We start from the raw sequence: 12772 nt of genomic DNA, 5'->3' as shown, positions 1-12772 counted from the left end.
TAGTTGTAGTGGTGCACAATATCTTTTATTTATTTATTTTTATGCGGTGCTAAGGATTGAACCCAGGGCCTCGCACATGCTAGGCAAGGGCTGTACCACCGAGCCACAACCCCAGCCCCCAAGAGTAATTTCTAACCCTCAAGACATTCCCTACAGAAGAACAAAAATAATAGTTCATATGGGAGTAGCCTATATAAAATATTGGTCTGGAAAATTCAGGCTTGATGTCTGAGCAGTTAGTAGTTTTGAGGGGGAAAAAGGATTGGTCATTTTGATAATGGAATAGATTATACTTTAAGTTTATTCATACAGTATTCCTCCTGTGAAACTGGAGTGATCAGGTTGATGTGGATCAGATCTGCTAGAGAGAATAGGTCATAAACAGTTTCCGCGGCAAAGTTCTTTACCTGTTACTTACAAAAAGGTATTTTAATCAGATGGCTTCATTGAAGATTTCTTTTGAAATTTTTGTGAAAATTATGACAGGTAGAGGTTGACACTAAACTGCTAGGACTAGTAACCATCCCAAGTTCTGATTTTTATTTCACAGTGTTTTATGGGAGTAAATCATGAGTAAATCTTCATAAATTTGGTTTTTTTACTTGGTTTTGTCAAGTAAAAGGAAAGGACGTGTCTTGCCCAATGTTTTTATTTTTGAATCATTGAAAAAGTTTATGTATATATAAGTTTAATATGTTCCTGAAGAACTTCTTTCATGTTCTATTTCATATTTGTCTACCAAACTTTCCCATCCTTTTCCCTTCCCTCTGTTCTTCCATTCCTTCCATTCATTCAAACCTTTAACCAGGACAAAGCCTAACTATGTTTGAAAGTATTCTTGACTGTTTTGTTTGGAGAGGTCATAAATGATAATTTTGAAGGAGATGAAAAACACGTCTAATGGGTGTACTAGTCCTTCATAACGTTCTAATCTTTTTCACATCCAGCTTCACAAAACTGTTTATATCTACAATTTGGCCCATGCCATAATAGTGTATCAAAGGTTAAGGTGGGAGGAATAATACTTCTTACTATGGTCTACAGAACTTGTAGAAATGGTGGTGATTTCACAAAATAGAAACTGACTATAATCCCAGCTTCTAGCATAAGGAGATGATTAAATGCATAAACTAATCCTACAGGCTATCATTTAATAATATTAAACTCTGTTTGTAAAGATGTTTGGCAGGTTTTCTGTTTTAATTTAGTATGGTGGTTATTAAATCCACTGGTTCTCAGTCCCATCAGACCTACTGTTGTTATAGCAAGTATTTTGTGATGCTGTCTTTATCCTATATATATAAAAAAAAAAAGCAATTTAAACTACCTCACACATAAAAGTAATTATAACACTTAAATATATATGAGAAAAAGATCAGGAAAATAATTTAGAATAATATGTATTTCAACATGAAAATGTTTAAGCGTAGTATACTAGATGTAGGGAACTAGTCACATGCTTGTATCTGTGGACAGAATCGCTATAAGCAGCATTCAGATGTAGATTGATTAAGGTATGCTTCATTGGCAGCTCAACTACTGTAAATAGTATTCCAATTGGTAGCATGACTTTTCAAAAGGTAAATAACTTTGCTAAACTTCTAAACAAAACGGTACAATCTTCATTGATTACATTCCTAGAAATTCAGTATACATTAAATTTGTGCAAAAATGTCTTATTTTTGTGTAGAACATTTAAATTTCAGGGTTAGGTAATTATGAGTGTTTTTTCCACCAACATTAATGTTTGATAGGACATTCTTCACTGTCTGATGTCCAACAGATGTGTGCTTTCTCTTCCCTCCCTAGAATGAGGAAGGAAAGAAAGCTAAACCCCCACAGCAACCTCGGGTAACAAAACAACCTCACAAATTTCCAAAGTGCCTCCTAGGGGGCACTAGTTCCTATTTTGAACCACTCTCCTGAGGAATGATCAATGAAAAGACAGTCTAGTGAATCTCCAGTTGGGCAGTGTAGGCCATTCTTGGTTTTCATGTTTCCAGAAATAATGATCTTTGCCATAGGATGTATAGCAAATTATGCTATGTCCATGTACAAATATACCATAATCTTGCCTATGTATGATTATAATGCAATAATAATAATAGGGAGATGTGTATAGCAGGGCAAGCACATCGGGGAGGGAAGAGTGGAGAGAAAGGAATGTATTTGGGAATGGGATTGATCAAATTATATTATGTGCATGTACAAATATAACAATGAATCCCACTATTTTGTATAATTATAATGTACCAATAAAAATAAATTAAAAAATAAAATGTAAATTAAAAAGACTATCATTACATCATAGATATATTTAGGTATAGCGTTTGCCTTGGTGGAAAGTATATAAGTCTGTCATTCTTTTTTAGGGCAGTTTCTAATATGGTGTTGGGGTACTCCTTGAGATTACACAGTTTGCACATGTGTCCTTAGGTGCATTTACGGGGAGATGGTTTTCAGTAAATATTTAAAGGAGTTCCTGAGATTATGATGAGGGTCTAACGTGTGGAAGAAGACTGTTCTCTATGAACTTGGAAGGATGGTGGTGTACTCTGAGATTGACTCAGGTTAGAGTAGCCTTATTTTAACCACTACTTTTTCCTTTTGACCAAATAGGGAGTAAAAGCCTGGAACTGAAGTTTCAAAAATGTAGATCTTTTGAAATTACGGCATTAGAACTTGGAAGGAGAGCTAGCATAGTCATTGAGTATTTATTTTTTTACATTATCGGAGAGGAATTAGGGAAAATCTTCCATGATATTAGTTATGAACAATAAACTTTAAAAATATTTTATATTGTAATTAAGCCTAACATTAAAAAAAAAAAATAGAAAATGAAAGACTGTTCTCTTTAGTTACTCCTTTCCCCTTCCAGTTATTCCCATATGTATAACAGTAGCTCTTATCTATGAAAATTTTGAGAGGTTGGATGTTAGGACAAAATTTATTTAGTTGATGCAGCTTCTTTTTGCTTGTTACTTATTCTAGTAATTTTGTATGGTGTGCCTCCTAATAATTTAATATGATGTGAAAAAAATTAACATATACACCTTTTTTCCCCTTGGATATTGTCGGTAATATTCTTAGGCCTCTTTGTTTATTTATTTTTAATTTTTATTGTTGGTTGTTCAAAACATTACATAGTTCTTGACATATCATATTTCACACTTTGATTCAAGTGGGTTATGAATTCCCATTTTTACCCTGTATACAGATTGCAGAATCACATCGGTTACACATCTACTGATTTACATATTGCCATACTAGTGTCTGTTGTATTCTGCTGCCTTTCCTATCGTCTACTGTCCCCCCTCCCCTCCCCTCCCATCTTCTCTCTCTACCCCATCTACTGTAATTCATTTCTCCCCCTTGTTTGTTTTTTTTCCCTTTCCCCTCACTTCCTCTTGTATGTAATTTTGTATAACCATGAGGGTCTCCTTCCATTTCCATGCAATTTCCCTTCTCTCTCCCTTTCCCTCCCACCTCTTGTCCCTGTTTAATATTAATCTTCTTCTCATGCTCTTCCTTCCTACTCTGTTCTTAGTTACTCTCCTTATATCAAAGAAGACATTTGGCATTTGTTTTTTAGGGATTGGCTAGCTTCACTTAGCATAATCTGCTCTAATGCCATCCATTTCCCTGCAAATTCCATGATTTTGTCAAGGCCTCTTTGTTTAAATGCTTAATTTAGTTCATGTATTATCTCCTCCTAGTTGACTTTTTAGAATATCTGTATTTTTCATCTGTGTCTTTTTTGTATTCTATTTGGGAGTTAGTTTTAGAATTCTTTCTTCTAGGAATTTGCATTTTTTTTTTGCCAACTAAGATTAATATTTATCTCTTAGTATAGTTTCCATTGTATTAAGTTGGAAAATTCTGAAAGATTTCATCAATTTTTGTTGAGACAAAAGGTGTACTTTTCTAATACACATAATCTAATATATCTTTTAAGCAAGGATATTATGGAGAAGTTTATGAGGACTTCTTATTTATTTAAACTGGGGATTGAAACCAGGGATGCTTACCCACCTAGCCACATCCCTTTTTTATATTTTTATCTCGAGACAGGGTCTTGCGAAGTTGCTTAGGGCCTTGCTGAGGGTCTGAGGCTGGCTTTGGACTTGCTACCCTCCTGCTTCAGCCACCCGAGCCACTGGAATTATAGCCATGTGCCAACATGCCTCGCCAGGACTTCTCTTATCAGAGTGGTACCTGAGATCAAATGAGTTCCTCAGGTTAAATGAAATTTAAATATTTCTAGAATAAATTTATTAAATTATTTTGTTATTGAAGATGAGTTGTTATTTGGTCAGTCAAGTAAGCCAAAACAGATAAATGAGAAGCTAATTAATTTGCTGTTTTTGCCTCTGAATCTAAGCAGTGTAAAGAGTTCATGCATACATATTGACTTTGGCATTTACTTTGCAAGGACATTTGCTGTTGCTAGTTCCTTCTTGGGCTAAATTCAGCTCCTTCCTGAGCTTGCTTTTAAAGAACCATCCTTGCAAAATTTTACATTTTTGCCAATTTGTTTTCAAACCAGTAAAAATTATAATCATTCTGATTGTATATTGATTTCCTATAGTTACAAGAAATTTGTAGTCAAGTTTTATTTTTCTGTACTAAGATGAGCTAATGATAATTGTATAGTACATGGCACATTATTGGATCCTAGATCCTAGAGTTGACTTGTCTGTTAATATTGGAGTAACAAGATTTCTTAATTTTTTTAGCTTTCTCATTAATAAAATGGGAGAGAATGTTCTTAAGTCCCTTTTATGTCAATGATTTTTAACATGTAGATTTTTTTCCTATAAATTATGGGAATAATTAATGCCATTAATTTAACTTTGGGAACTTTTATTTTTTGGGGGAAAAGTTATATATGAGTATGGAAAACGTTGTTAACACTTGGAATACTTTATGATGAAAGGGAAGTCCGCCTTCTATCCCAGACCCCTGGTTTCCTAGGCGCCTCTTCCAGAGCTTACTTACCACATTTGCCATTATATTCACTCAGAAATACTCTGTATATATGAATGCACGTGTATTTAATAGTTGTGCCCTTTTTCTCCAGTTAAAAATATTTATTTTAAACATTGATCTTTTTAAATAAGTTGAACATAAATAATATCTCTATTTAATGATAAACTAATGCAATTTGTTTTGCTAGACTATTATCATACCCTGGTTTTTATTAGAAAGTAATTTATGTGTAGGCATTACTTCTCCTCAATTTTAAAGATGGTAAGAAAGTATGTTACTATTTCTAATCTTTTACACTTTTAAACAGTATTAATAGTGATGGCAGTTTATATTACTTTGTTGCATTTGGTTCAAATGTTTTAAAACATGCTGTGTCAAAATTGTCAGACATTTTCATATGCTGTACAAAGTGAGAGTGACAGATGTTTAGGTACTAAAAGATGTCCAAGTCCAATAAACTTTTGTCAGAACTAGTTATGTAGTTGAGGTCTCTTTGCCCCTTAATCCCCCATTATTTTATCCAGATAATCATTATTATAGGCAGCCACAGCTTCTCAACATATCTTTCTTTTGCCTCTAAATATACTGTCACTTTGCCTCTCAATTCACTGTCCTTGTGCTATTTTCCCCTACTGGCATTTAGTCCAGTTATAAGTTAGGATGAACAAATTATAATGTGATTTAGAGAGTAAGAATTTTGGTGCTGTCATAAATAAAGTAAATCCATGCTATTAAATCCAGGAGGGCAAATCTGTTACATAGGTGCCACCACTTTCTTGGGCTTCTGTACCCTGAGCTGAAATTTCATTAATAATTCTTTCACAGAACATAGATTTGAGCTCAGGCTCCTAATCACTGCTTTACACAGATATTACAACTTGCCAGAATTGGTAACCATTAATATTAAGGCATATCAGATTAGTTGCCATTTAAAGTTCTGTTTTGGTGATTCTGCCCATGTAATCCTTTATACAGAAATCCATTCTAAATTTTACTGTTTCCGCAGTATCCTTTACTTGAATATTTTATTTAGTTTTTTTTTTTTTTTTTTAAGAAACGGTGAGTAACATGCTATTGGAAGAACAGGATTATGAATTCAAGAATTCAGGGTGTGCTAGTGCCTTAGAGTTAGTTTCCATCATATTTTAAAAACCACAAGGTCCATATTATGTCTTAGGAAGTTAATACTTTGAAATGGGGCCTAGAGGCTTTAGTATCATCTTCTGGATAATACTCTATCCAGATTAGTGTTGTTTGAGATTTAGTAATAATGCTGTGATTTTTGAATTGCATCTAATGTTGATTCATATATGTTGTAGCTTAATTTGTCATAATCTATGTAATTGATTTATTCATTTACCTCCTGTGTGCCAGAGACCATGCTAAATGCCAAGGAGCTAATACTAAGTAGAAATAGAGAAGTTCTGATCTCATAAAGCATAAAGTTTAGTTAAATAGACAATGAATATAGAAATATAAACTGTTAAATGCTGTAAAAGAAAGGATCATGCTTCTGATAGAAAAAAACATATTAGAAAATAAAATTACCTTGACTGACAGATACAGGAAGGCTACTCTGAGGAAGTGATTCTTGAGTTGGAATTTAAATAAAGAGGGCACTGAGAGAACAGTCTAGTCTGAGGGAGCAGCATGGGAAAGACCCTGTGGAATGAGGATGGATTGTGTATGTGGAAAACCTAAAGAAAGCAAATAATGTTGAATGTGAAGGATTGAGGGGAAAGAGGAGTGGTTAGATGATTCCAGGGAGGAATGATATACTATAGTCACAGGCCTGTTTTCACATACTTATAACTAATTTAAATGACCACAGAATATGGCCATTCTGAAATGTTTCATAAGTACTTTTTGTAATTAATGGATAATGCCTTATACCACAATTATAACTTAAAAAAATTTCAAATCTTGATGTCCATTGTTTCCATAAAGTTTCAAACTATTTATAGATAAAACTTAAATAAAACCCTTTAATATGAAATTCATCTGTTGTGATAAGTCATGTTCAACATAAAATTTGAAATATTATATTTTTGGCTTTAGGAAAATTGATATTAAGACTGGTATCTGTAATAAAAATAATTTGAAAGCTTAACAGCTCAAACATTTGGACATTTGATTATCATAATAACTTTATTACAAGTCATAAATCAACACAAGAGCGTATCTGGACATACATGGGAAAAGTAGATACTAACCACTTAATGCAAAGAATGTGAATATTAAAATTTTATTTTAATCTATTTATATAATATGTACAACAGTGATATTATGAATGAAGATCTTGTATTAATTTTAGGGGCTAAAGTAAATCACTAGGGACAAACAGTATCCTTTAAAATTTTTTTTTATTATACATGACAGTAGAGTGCACTTATATACTTTGATATATCATACATAGATGGGATATAATTTCTCATTTTTCTGAGTATACATATTGTAGACTCATATTGGTCATACAGTCATATATATACACATAATGTAATGATATCTGTTTCATTCTACTATTTTTCTTATCCCCACATCTTCTGCCTTCCCCTCCTTTCATTTCCCTCTACCTAATCTAAGGTAACACTATTTTTTTTTTTGCCTTTATACGTGTGCTTTTTTTTTTTTTGCATTACAATTCTTAATACACATATATACCACAATTTTTGTATCTGCTTGTATATAAAGTATCTTGACACCTAATTCGTGTCTTCATACATGTACTTTGCATAATGATGTCCATCACATTCCACCATCCTTGTTAATTCCCTGCCCCCTCTCTTGTCCTCCCACTCCTCTTCCCTATCTAGAATTCATCTATTCCTCCCATCTTTCTGGACAGCCATAAACATTGTTTTTCCTCTGAGACATTTTAGAGACCTCTAAAAGGCCTTTTTATGTGAAGCCAATTTGTTATGCATAAGCTATATACAGGAGATTTTGCTCACAATTCTGAATCCTTAAAAAACAATGTAAAAGCTACAAGTAAGGTCTAAAAGTAGAAATTTTAGTCCCAAGATAGATCCTTGGTCATACTCCTCTTCATTTGGGAAGATATGTCATTTATTCTACTCAATATTTTTAAGAGTCTATTCTATTTTCTTATGTTTCCAGTGAGAAAAATATTGTTGGATATAAGAATAATTTTTGAGATTATTTTTCCATACCTAATCTAAATTTCTCTTTTCCTAAGGAAGGTCAAAATCTTGGTTTAGCTGTTTGAGTAAATGGCGAACTATGAGCTCTTTATAGACTTTATTATAGATACATTAGTCATCTGTTATTCTTAGTGGGTATATTCCCAGCCCCATAGTGAATTATTGAAACCCTAGGTAGTACCAAACTCTATAATGTCTTTTCTATTTTAACTAAGCATATATTATGAAACGTGGCCATTACTTTTGCAATTTGTAGTACATCAGAGACACTAGTATGAATTTCTTTTTCCTTCTTAATTTCATGGGTAGGAGATTTGTTTTACAGTACATCTTAACAAACTCAGTATGTAGATTTTTGTTTTTTCTTATGAAAACAAGAACTTCCACCTCTTCACCAAAAGGAAGCACTTTACAGCTTCTCCTTGCTGTATTCAAATTGCCTGCATCACTACTCTTGTGTGTTGAGGCCATTATTAAGTAATACAAAGGATTTTTGATCATAAGCACAGCAATACTAAGTAAATATAATGGGCAGGTGGTTTATATAGTGTGGATACACTGGACAAAAGGATGATTACTTCCTGGTTAAAAGGGAACAAGATGGCATGAGATTGTATCATGCTATTCAGAAGAGCAGACAGTTTGAAAATTATAAAGTGTTTATTTCTGAAAATCTCCATTTAATATTTTCAGACCACAGTTGACTGTCTAGGTAACTGAAACTGGGGGAAATAGGGGGCTATTCTATTGTACTACATTATGTGTATCTTTGCCCCATTATAGTACTTCTTAATAGATCTTGTTGCTTTCTAAATTTCTCCAAACTACTACTGAAAGTTTGAATTTATAGGATATGACTTGAACACAAAAAGAGACATAATTAAAATGGAACCTTGAAAAAAGAGAAGATGTAAAAAAAAAAAAATTCTCATTAATTGAGGGGTTTTATTTGGAATATTTACTAATTCTTTCAACTTAAAAATGTTAAAGGATCCAGCAGCTCTACTAAAATGAAGTTCAGTCGTTTCATTACACTTTTACATTAGTGGTTTCTTTGCTTGTTAGATGTTTTATGCTCAACTTTCACATAGCCAGACTCCATTTGTAATATAACAGTATTGCTACTTACCACATACTGAATGCCTTTTATGTATCTAGCAGTTTGTTTGATGTTTTACTGGTATTATGTGAAATTCTTAAAATATTGTAGGGTTGATGTTATTTCAACCCATTTGAGAGAGGTGAAAGCTTAAGCCAGTGATTTTTATTGGTAAATGTTTAATAACTGGTTCTTTCTGTAAAAATGTCCTAATTTCTAGCTTTTGTTGATTTCTGTGGTGTGAATACTCCCATAATGGCAGATTTCAAGCTATCAGTATGAAATTTGTGAAGTGGACTCTTTAGGAGATTGGCACAGTGGGCCATCCAGCCAGTGTGAGCTGGTTCTGACACACCACTGGCTGAGGCACATAAAAGCAATGTAACTTTTCTTTGATAAAGCCAGAATTCATACTCAGATCAGTCTAATTCTAAAGACTGTGCCCTTTCTACAGTGTTCATTTTCTTTATTAGGTGTTAAAAAAAAAGTTACACTTCTTTAACTTGGACAGAAAGAGCTAGAAGAGAAGGAAATGAGGACACAGAATGAGGGAAGTTGGGGAAGGAGGAAGAAAGAAACTTTAAGGTTGAAATTGAGACCAGCTGATTCAGCCACGTTGGAGATGAGGTAAGGAAAACAAAAAGTATTATTAAAATGGTAACTCAGGTTTTGTCAAAAAGGGTGGCACTCTGTGTTTTTGTCACTCTCAAGAAGACACCCAGCATGTAGAAATGATAATAACAGCTACCACATCGTAGGGGGAATTGTATTCAGACAAGTGTCCTGCAACTGTTTATCTGTTTTTCCCACCCTTACTCAACACAACTAATGACCACATCACTGCACACAAACAGTCCAACAAAGTTACTAGTGTAGGTAATAGCAATCTCTTATTCACATGACAGAATAACTACAATTTTCTGGGGTTAAAAAAAAAGCTAAATATACTATGTACAATCAGTGTTTATAAAATTGTTGCTATAAATAAGGGGAGAGAGCTTCAGAACATATTTAGAGTAAGTGGTCAGTTCCTGGAATTTTTCAGTTTGATTATGAAATATTAATCTGGGTGCCGTAATCTGAAGTAAAATGCAAGTATTATATGTATTTTTGAGACATATAGGGTGCCACATTAAATATTTTCCATAAATTTATAATCATTCTTATAAAAGTCACTGTTATAGTCAGCTTTTTCATTGCTCTGACTAAAGGACCCAACCAGAACAATTGTAGAGGAGAAGTCTGAGGTCTCACAGGGTTTCAGAGGTCTTAGCTGGGGCTTCAAGTGGTGGAAAAGTGTGGCAGAGGGAAATGGCTCACATGATGATCCGGAAGCTGAGAGACTTCATTCATCAGATACAAATATATACCCCAGAGCCATGCCCTCAGTGTCCCACCTCTTCCAGCCACACCCCACCTGCCTCCAGTTACCACTCAGTTAATCCCATTAGGTTAAGGCTATAGCCCAATCATTTCTCCTCCAGACCTTCTTTCATTGTCTCACGTATGAGCTTTTGGGGGAATACCACATCTAAACCATAACAGCCGTGTATTTTACTGAAATGTTTTGAGTTATCTTAATGGTATTTATCTTTTAATGTCTGTAAAGTCAAAGTTGAATCAGGTAGAAGGAACATATAAGAAATAGATACATGTTCCTTTTACATCACTGGATTTAGTGACAATGCTGTTCATAATATTATCCTTTTAGTATCTATAAAATTTGTAGTAACATCACCATTTATGATACTGCTAATTTGTAGCTTCTCTCATTTTTTTTTCTTGATGCATCTGGCTAGAGGTTTTTCAATTTTATTTATCTTTTCAAAGAACCAGAATTTTGTGTTTCTAATACTTTTATTACTCTTATAATAAGTAGTTAATAATAGAATAGTTCAAAATTTATAGGAAAATTATCAAGATACAGTATAGAGAGTTTCCATCCACTCCTTGGAAGGCATTCATTATGCTAAGTAGTGAGAAGATATGTTCCACTTCCTTCATGGTAGAATAGATGCACAGATTATTTGAAATTGTACTGCACAAGAGATTTGTATATCCCATCCCAGTCCTGTGTGCTTGTGTTATTTATTTATCACTATGTATTCGTGAATATTTATCTTATACTTTGATTTATTACCCAACAGTACTTTATATATTTTGTTATACTCACATTGTCCTATCTTTGACCAATAGGAGTGAGGGGAAAAGGTTCTATCCTAAGATAGAAGTTCTTTCAGTTGTATCTTTGTTCCTTAGACATACTCTGTCATTGTGCTTTTGTTTGAACGTGTCCTTTCTAGTGCTAAAAGATCTTCTGGGCCCATCTTTTTTATTTTTAGTTTAGCTGATATATAGAAATATAAAAATCATATCTATTAATGGGGTACCATGCCATATTTCAGTACATATTTACATGCATAATGTTAGTCAGGTTAAGCATTGTATCTCCTCGTACATTTATCATTTGTATATGGTAAAAGGTTTCAGGATCCTTTCTTCTAAAAAATACAGATGTTTTAGGAATTTTTTTGTCATCCTATGTAGAGGCCATGCCAATCTTCTCTGTATTTTTCTGATTTTAGTGTATGTGCTGCCAACATCAGCACTACCGACCCATCTTATGTATTTCCATCTTATATATTTCTTGCCCCAGTTCTAGAATCAGCATTTTCTCTAAAGAGCTCTGGTTCCTTATATTGGAGAATTGTATAAAATCAGAATGTGGGCAGTAGGCATGTTTGTTTATACTAGGGCATTGTTGCTTCTAGTCTCAAAGCTAATAGAACAAGGAAATAAATGTGTGTACACTGAGCTCTTTTATGTACCCATATTAGTAAATATTTTTGTATGTAACCATCTGTTTCTGTATAAACTAAACATGAGTTTATATCAGTGTCTCCAACAGTAATCGGTTACCTCACATATCATTCTCCTGGCTTTCTTTGATAACTTCCACTTCAACAATGAGGAACCTGATTCCCACCATCCAACACACATTTACTTAGTTTTTTTAATTTCATTATATGTAGTGGTTTTAGAATTGTTAATTCATATTCCTGTGGGAAATAACTCCATCACTAGAGTATGGAACTTTGCATATATAATTTACTTTTAGTCTTATAGACTGCATTCATTTCCAGGACTACTTAGGATAGAACCTTTGCCCCTCACTGCTTTGAGTGAGACTATACCACACACTTCCATTGGAGATAGATTGTTTTGTCACATTCTGCCCCTGATCTGTTTACTTTCTCTAGTTTTGCTTTTTTCTAGAATCTAATTGCTATCATTTTGTGTGTGTGTGTGTGTGTGTGTGTGTGTATGTATTCTTCTCAAACTGGCTTCTTTTATTTAGTATTATATACTTTAGATTTATGTCTTTGTTAGTTAATAGCTCATTCCTTTCTACTGCTGAATAGTATCCATTGACTCTTCCTCCACAGGCTCCTGAGGCACAGGGATTGCAGGCATGTACCAGCATGACTGACTCCAATTGGGGCTTTTTAAGGGGTATTTTTGT

The 12772-nt window shown here is 33.6% G+C and overlaps 1 protein-coding gene and 1 non-coding gene across 5 annotated transcripts in view; one reads left to right on the top strand and one right to left on the bottom strand.

Moving 5' to 3' along the window:
• Rasal2 (RAS protein activator like 2) overlaps positions 1-12772 on the top strand; it is a 343852-nt gene that overhangs the window by 66141 nt on the left and 264939 nt on the right. The gene's annotated exons all lie outside the window — the stretch shown is intronic.
• LOC114092498 (U6 spliceosomal RNA) lies at positions 11753-11858 on the bottom strand. The gene has a single exon (XR_003582753.2). It is a non-coding gene; the product is annotated as a U6 spliceosomal RNA (small nuclear RNA).

The sequence above is a fragment of the Marmota flaviventris genome, chromosome 12 (genome assembly GCF_047511675.1).
Source record: "Marmota flaviventris isolate mMarFla1 chromosome 12, mMarFla1.hap1, whole genome shotgun sequence".
NCBI classification, from domain to species: domain Eukaryota; kingdom Metazoa; phylum Chordata; class Mammalia; order Rodentia; family Sciuridae; genus Marmota; species Marmota flaviventris.
This window is presented reverse-complemented; position numbering and strand designations above follow the sequence as displayed.